An 8,486-nucleotide genomic window follows, 5' to 3' on the forward strand; every position below is an offset into this window, starting at 1 on the left:
GGGAAGGATGCAGAGGGGGTAACGCGGTCCGCGGGAGGTCGCCTCCACCATGTGCCCGTCGGCACGGGGGCCTCCCCCTCCTGTCCCTGCCCCACTGGGGTGCGGAGACGGGGCCACCATCCCTCGTGGGTCGGCAGGGTGATCAGATGGCCTCCCCTTCCCACTGCTCCCGGGCAAGTCGGGCAGGGAGATTAGCGGGAAAGTAACCTCCAGAGCGGCTGCCTCGGTGCACCCTCACCGGACTGCAAGGGAGACTGGGTACAGCATCCTCCCAGGCCATCTGGGTCGTCCCGGGCCATCTGTTTGCCTGGCGGTGCGACCACATGGCCCTGTGGGCTGTTGACCAGATGGCCCTGTGGGCTGTTGACCAGATGGCCCTGTGGGCAGGGTGACCAGATGACCCTGCGGGCAGGGTGACCAGATGGCCCTGCCGGCTGGTGGCTGGGCTAGCTCCAATATTTGTCCTTCCTAAAAATTCTATAAGCCCCCACTATGTGGGGGCTTAATAGTCGAGAAAAATGGCCTCCCCGGGCAGGCCGTTGGGGAAAGGACGTGGCCTGGGCTTAACCCTCCTTGGTTCTGGCCGAGGGTCTGGGTGCTGGGGACAGGTGACAGAGGTCCACCGAGGCCCGTGGAGACTCTCCCTGGCCTGGCTAGGGCTCCGAAGCTGAGATTGGGCCCAGGGCTTGCTCTCAGTCCGGCGGGACCCGGGGTGCATGCACCCCCCTTCCTGCAAGCCATCAAAGGATCCGGGCGCTGGGGACGGGGGTCCACCGGGTCCCGGGGAGGCTCTCGCCAGCCTGGCTAGGGTTCGGAAGCTGGGACCAGGCCCAGGGCTTGAGCTCCATCTGGCAGGCCCCGGGGTGCATGAGCCCCCATCCTGCAAGCCATCAGAGTGTCCGGGCGCTGGGGACGGGGGTCCACCGGGGCCCGGAGAGGCTCTCCCCGGCCTGGCTAGGGCTCGGTAGCTGGGACCGAGCCGGGGGCTTGAGCTCCATCCGGCGGGCCCCGGGGTGCATGAGCCCCCCGTCCTGCAAGCCATCAGAGGGTCCGGGCACTGGGGACGGGGGTCCACCGGAGCCCGGGGAGGCTCTCCCCGGCCAGGGCTCAGAAGCTGAGACCGGGCCCAGGGCTTGAGCTCCGTCCGGCGGGCCCGGGGGTGTGTGAGCCCCCCGTCCTGCAAGCTATCAAAGGGTCCAGGCTCTGGGGATGGGGGTCCACCGGGGCTCGAGGAGGCTCTCCCCAGCCTGGCTAGGGTTCGGAAGCTGGGACTGGGCCTGGAGCTTGAGCTCCGTCCGACGGGCCCCGGGGTGCGTGAGCCCCCCATCCTGCAAGCCATCAGTGGGTCCGGGCGTTGGGAACGGGGGTCCACCGGGGCCCGGGGAGGCTCTCCCTGGCCTGGCTCGGAAGCTGGGACCAGGCCCGGGGCTTGAGCTCCGTCTGGCAGGCCCCGGGTGCGTGAGCCCCCTGTGCTGCAAGCCAACAGAGGGAACGGGGGTCCACCGGGGCCCCCGGGAGGCTCTCCCCGGCCTGACTCGGGCTCGGAAGCTGGGACCCTGCCCGGGGCTTGAGCTCCGTCTGACAGGCCCGGGGTGCGTGAGCCCCCTGTCCTGCAAGCCAACAGAGGGTCCGGGCGCTGGGAACGGGGGTCCACCGGGGTTCTCCCCGGCCTGGCTAGGGCTCAGAAGCTGAGACCGGGCCCGGATATTTAGCTCCGTCTGGCGGGCCCCGGGTGTGTTAGCCCCCTGTCCTGCAAGCCATCAGAGGTCCGGGTGCTGGGGACGGGGGTCCACCGGGGCCCGGGGAGGCTCTCCCCAGCCTAGCTAGGGTTCTGAAGCTGGGACCGGTCCTTGGGCTCGTGCTGCGTCCGGTGGGCCCCGGGGTGCGGGAGACCCCGTCCCGCAAGCCAGTCGATGGTCCGGGTGCTGGGGACGGTGGTCCATTGGGACCCGGGCAGGCGCTCCCCTTCCTGGCTGCTTTCAGAAGCAGGGACTGGGCCAGGGAGCAGGGGTGGCTGGCTTCATCCACTACGCTGTCAGAGCGTAGTTTTCTGCCCACCCCTAATGGTAATGTTGAGGAGCTGTGCATTGAACCCCCAGCAGATGAAATCCCCTATATTTTGACACTTAGGCTGGCTCGAAAGCTGGGACCAGGCCCGGGGCTTGCTCTTAGTGCAGCGGGCCCCAGGGTGCATGCACCCCCCTTCCTGCAAGCCATCAAAGGGTCCAGGCGCTGGGGACGGGGGTCCACCGGGGCACAAGGAGGCTCTCCCCAGCCTGGCTAGGGCTCGGAAGCTGGGATCGTGCCCGGGGCTTGAGCTCCATCCGGTGGGCCCCGGGGTGCGTGAGCCCCCTGTCCTGCAAGCCACCAGAGGGTTCGGGCGCTGGGGATGGGGGTCCACTGGGGCCCGGGGATTCTCTCCCCGGCCTGGCTATGGCTCAGAAGCTGAAACCGGGTCCGGGGCTAGAACTCCGTCCGGTGGGCCCCGGAGTGTGTGAGTCCCCCGTCCTGCCAGCCATCAGATGGTCCGGGCGCTGGGGATGGGGGCCCACCGGGGCCCGGGGAGGCTCTCCCCAGCCTGGCTAAGGTTCGGAAGCTGGGACCGGTCCCAGGGCTCGTGCTGCGTCCGGTGTGCCCCGGAGTGCGGGAGGCCCCCGTCCCACAAGCCAGCCGAGGGTCCGGGCACTGGGGACGGGGGTCCACTGGGGCCCGGGCAGGCGCTCTCCTTCGTGGCTGCTTTCAGAAGCAGGGACTGGGCCGGGGAGCAGCGGTGGCTGGCTTCAACCACTACGCTGTCAAAGCGTAGTTTTTTGCCCACCCCTAATAGTAATGTTGAGGAGCTGTGCATTGAACCCCCAGCAGATGAATTCCCCTTTATTTTGACACTTAGGCCCCCATTCTGAGATGTAGAAACTGGGGCAGAAGATATAGATCTGCACTCCAAGTATAAGCCTTTCTAAGTTTAAAGGTCTGGATTGGGGAATAATATGCCAGACCTTAAATTACCGCATCCAACATCGCACGTGGTTCGTAATTCTGGACTTCATTTCATACACATTTACCATATACTTTCAGCAGCAGAAAAATGTGCACAACAACACTTTTAGTTTTATTAGGTGCATCCCACATCTGGTAAAACCCACAATTGGGTGGTGCTTGTGTCCCCATCTGAATACTACTCCATATTTGTTGGATTGAGATCTTTTAGTTGCTGACTTTTCGTCCCTATGTGTCAGTATGAACCTGTGTTGAGATCTATGCAATTTCCTGAAACTTTTGGAATGAGCTAACGGCTTCCCTCCTCAAGAAACATGTTGTTCTGGTGTGACCTTCTTCGGGACTTTCCCTGAAGAAACTCTCCTCTCTCTTCTCCTCAGACATCAGTCTACTTCTTGGCCTCGCCTCTATTCTTTCTCCTTGGTTTTATTGTTCCACCTCGCACACTTTGTCCAGCATTGTGTTGCTACGTAACAAGGTTTGAGTTTCATAATTTCCACATGTACTTAACATGCATTCCCAATGTTGTAGCAAGTTATGATGTACTGGAACACACGTGATGCCTGAATCACACATGGTAGAAAAGAGTGTTTCACGTTTGCAATTATGAGTTACCTGTCTGAATAATGTAGCCCGCTCTTCCCACTTCATATATCTTACTTGCTTTTTGAGAGATAGGTGATTTCACCCTCAGGCTAGTTGCGTGCCTGAGTCACCCTTATTAAAGTTTAACCAAGTGGTCATATGGGGTTAACAACAGGACGCACACATAACCTGCAATGAATGCCCGGTTACTCACTGGTAATATTCATTACTCTGAGTCCTGGTCTTCCCGTCCCATTCCTGAGCTCTTCCCTCCCTCCCTGGGGTTCGCTTGTGGTGATTGTTTTTGGTTTTTGAATTTCTTTGGTATTCTCAGGATGTGGTATGACACACTTCTACCTGATTGGTTGTGCCCTGTTGGGGGAAGTGCTGAAATCTCTGCTAGGTATGGTTTCTGGGGAGCAGACTAACTGCTTACTGTTCAGGAATGGGACGGCAAGACAGGACGAGGAGGTAATGCAACTCACATGAAAGCCTGATGCAACCCTTATAGGCTCAGCAAATAAACCCAATTGAATATTAACATAACTCACTGACTAAGTCTTATAGGCTGTGTCCCTCCTCCCGGTCTCCTTGAAGCCTCTCTTATCCACATCTTCATTGGATTTCTCTGCAGTTTTTCAGAACTTAAAAGAAGCTTAGAAGCTGTCCAGCTATTTTATTTCTTGCCACATAGATAAGACATTGTGTTTCTTTTTTTATTGTCGCTTTAGCAAAAGTGTCATTACTATTGCCTTGTACTCATCTTTTTTTCACTACTTTCAAGATATAACGAGTGTCACCACATTTATTAATATTCCAACGCAGATAATACTCGTAGCATAAAAACTTCTCCTTACCCTTAATTGTAATAATAATAATGTAGCTTTTGCATTTTGGGTTCAAGGTGATGGTGTTGGGGTTTTTATATTGTTTTGAGAAGCAGAACTCTATTGTGGCAATAGTACCACTGAGCATTCTATCTCAAATGAGCCATAGTTGAGAATGGCGTAACTAGTTTAGTACATTTTTAAATCATGTAGTGCAATGCAAAAGAAGACCATGACGTGCAATAATAAATATTAGATGTGACTTATGTACTAAATGTGATGTACACTTTCCAGAAGAAAGGATATTGGTTTTATTATGTTTTGCAGTGCTCGATCTGTTTAACGAGGCCTTGGCCTGCTGCAGTTGTTCCTCTGACCACTGCATACCAGAAAATCTTTGCATGACACTGATAATATGTTATAAGTACATTTTCTAAATAAAACAAGAAACACATAAGAGCACAGGCACACAACATGTATTTTCTTGTGTTCGCACATTAAACTCAGATCTATTGGCTTTGCAAATGCTTGGTATTGGTAGAAGTGATGGTATTGGTGCTGGTCGTGTTTGTGGGCATGTTATTGACATTAGTGGTGGTATTGTTGGTGATATTGGTATTAGTGGTGCTAATACTGGTGGGGATTGTATTGGTTGTGTTGGTGTAGTAGAATTACTGCTGGTATTGGTGGTGAATTGGCATTGATAGTGGTAGTGGTGTGTTCTAATAGGTAGGTGGTATAGATGATGATGTGAAGGTCATACTGGTATTGAAATTGGTGGTTTTGGTTGTTGTGAAAGTAACAGTGGTAGTGATAGGATCTGTGGTGAAAAAAACGGTGGCAGTATTATTGGTATGGGGGTGATGTAGTGGTGGTGGAGCTACTAATGGTGATTGTATGGCATTGCTGGTGGTGTTGTATTGATAGCTGTCATGGTGGCAGTGTAGTATCGATGTATGGTGCTTGTATCGATGTTATGAGTTGGTGTTGTTATTTGTGGCAATGTGTTATTGTTGTGGTATTCATGGTAGCAGTGGTATTGAGTAGGAGATAAAAATAAACAGAATGTGAAAAAACTGTGATGGTACAATGCACACTTTAGATGTAAACTAGTCTCTTGTGGATTGCAAAGCAAGTACACCATAGGTGATGGAAAGCTATTACAAACAGCAAATGGCAATCCATGAATGATAAACACTTCTTCAAGTAGAGTCAAAACCCACTATAACTAATGGTCTGACACACAGCAAAAGCTGACTGAGGCAGACCTAAAAATTAAGGGGCCGATTATGATGGCGGACGGACCTGAGTCCGTCCGCCACCATGGAGTAGGAGGGACCGCCGCAGGGGCAGTGGCGGTCCCTCCGTGCAGATTAGGATGTGACCGCCAGGGTGGCGGTCACATCCTCTATTTTTAACATTGCGGCGGGTGCAGCTTCAAGCTGCACACGCCGCGATGTTAAAAATGCATGCACAGCATTTGCGTGCACAAAGCGGCAGGCACTGCGCGGTGCCTGCCGCTTTGTTCACGCAAATGCAGGGGGGTACCATGGGTACCCCCATGTGCACCCCCAACCCCCCCTTCACCCAGGGGACCCGAAACGGGCCGCTGAAGGGAAGGTCCGTATGCTATTCCACGGCCGAAAAGCCGCCGTGGAAAAGCATACTTTGTACTCCATCATAATATGGAGAGATGTTAATGCTTTTCCGCCACGGTTGGAAGGCGACCGCGGCGGAAAAGCGGCGGACAGATTCAAAGACCCACCAGCCATCCTAATTTGGCAGTGGGTCTTTCCAGCATCCGCATCGGTTTTCCCGCATCCTCCGGGCTGGCGGTGGATTCCGACGGCCCGGAGGATGCGGGAAATCCGCAATCCTAATCTGCCCCTAAATTAGGATCGTTTTTTCAAACCTCTTATATGAGATTAGATGGACAAATATTTCATTTGGGAATCACTGCTGTTAATCCCTCCCCTATACCACCAGTGATCCCTTTCTAGTGTCTGCAGAGCAATATTGTTAGGATCTGCTCAGCCCTCCCCATGAATCTTCTCACAGTCATGTCCCAAATCAGCAAGAACATTGAAAACTGCCAACTCCATTCTATTTTCGATCTCTCTAAAGATCAAAAGCGACTTTGAAATCGCCAGCCAGAATGATAATGCATTTTTAAATCCCACCAATATTTCGATTAATTCTTCCAAGAAGGGAGCTGCGTGTGCCGTGATGGCAGTTCCATCGAGCGAATCCACTCTCGTGGGCGACCAACCTTTTCGCCATGTTGAATCCTCCGGGTGGACCGTACGGACTCTACTCGTATACCTCTCAACATTGTCATATGCTCTTGAACTCTCTCTTCAAAGTTCTTTTCAACACACCCTTACGGTATTTGCTGGCTATTGGTCTAGTGATCTGTTCTCTTCACTCGCCGTTACTGAAGGAATCTGTTTCTTTTCTTTTCCTCCATGCAGTGGGGACATTTTAATTATAAACTTAAAGTAAAACCAACATAGTTCCAAAGTGATAGTGGCCTACCGCTAGTAATGGGTGGTACCAACTGATGACTTTTTCCATTTTTTAGACAGTGCTTGAAGATGCTTTGTGAACATTTTCCATTAGCTTTTAGACAGACCTTCTAATGGTGGCCCAGGTGTTCATACCCATCCTCTCTAAAAGGGACTGGCATGTCCTACATAGATACAAGGCCTTTCAAAGTAAGGTCTGCATTTCGACTTCCCTTACACCCTGGTAAAAAAGAAAGATTATTTGTTAAAAAAATTACAGAATGTCAAAAGAGTAGAGCTGTGGATTCCCGTCTATAGGCCGGGAAAGAAAGGAACTAACATCAGCGTGTCTGGGTGATGCTTATATATGGCCCGCTCATCACTTCAGGAGCAGAACAGCATTAGTGCTGCTCCGGCTGATGCCACTTACTGGCGTGCAGGAGTACTGCTTTTGAACTACAAGCTCCAATCTGGCGCATGGGAGAATATTCATGAGGTGAAACATCGCCAATTAGAACTAAACATCAGAAACAGCATTGCCAGGGAGCCCATGTCAATGGTGCCTCATGAAAGCACCATCCCTGTGACATCACAAAAAAACAGGAAAGATGTATTAGCAATAGTGTTACACAGTCAAGGTAACAGGCAAGACAAAAAAGTTAAAACTCTTGGGGCACAGCGGATACTTGTGAGTCCCTATCTTCCTCTCAACATTGAGGCTGAGGCTTCACATATTTTGGGGCATATTTACCAGACCCCCCAGGATATAGCGGCATGGATTCGCAAATTTAGCGGCACAAATATTGAAATTTAGCGGCACAAATATTGAAATTTAGCGGCATTTTTGCGGCACTTTATTTTACTCATAATCATTCATTTTCAGCCTTAAATCAATGGAAACCGTTTTAGCAGAGTATTCCACTTTGAATAGGCAACCTGGAATATGGAATAGAGAAAGCAGCCCACAGGTTAAGGCTGTTATCCCTTGGAAATGCAATTCTCCATTTGCTTTAGTATAGATTGGTAGCAGTTATCACACCGTTTGACACATTGCGGTACCAGTGTTTGGCACATCCTTAACCCTTTTCTCGCCTGAAAGTCTGAGGGCGGCTGGACACCGCTTTCGTGTGCGTTTTTATGTGCAGTTAACTGGAGGTGAAAGACCGAAAAAAGTTACAGATCATTTTTTTTCGCCACACCTTTGACCATCCCCCAAACACGCTCACAGTTGCCCACATTGTGCACAGCATCACAGTTCCCATACTTCTTTTTTAGGCACTTCGACCACTGGTTGCGGCTTGCCCGGGCTCCCTTCCAAGTCAACCACCAACCCATTTTCTAACAGTTTTATTCTAAACCACTGGTAATAAGGGCCTCAGAGAGGAGGACATTTTTTATTGACAACAAAGGACACCAGTCTAAGGGATGTTTTACCTTAAGGATGTACGAAGTGGGCTAGTCATTGGACTGAATTGAATAAAATTATTTGTAGATAATTTGTGTATTTCTTGAGGCCTGCCCTCGACTACCCCAAGATGGGGACATGATACCCCTTTTTGTACCAGATTGTATA

This window comes from Lissotriton vulgaris, chromosome 4_1 (assembly GCF_964263255.1).
Source record: "Lissotriton vulgaris chromosome 4_1, aLisVul1.2, whole genome shotgun sequence".
Lineage (NCBI taxonomy): Eukaryota > Metazoa > Chordata > Amphibia > Caudata > Salamandridae > Lissotriton > Lissotriton vulgaris.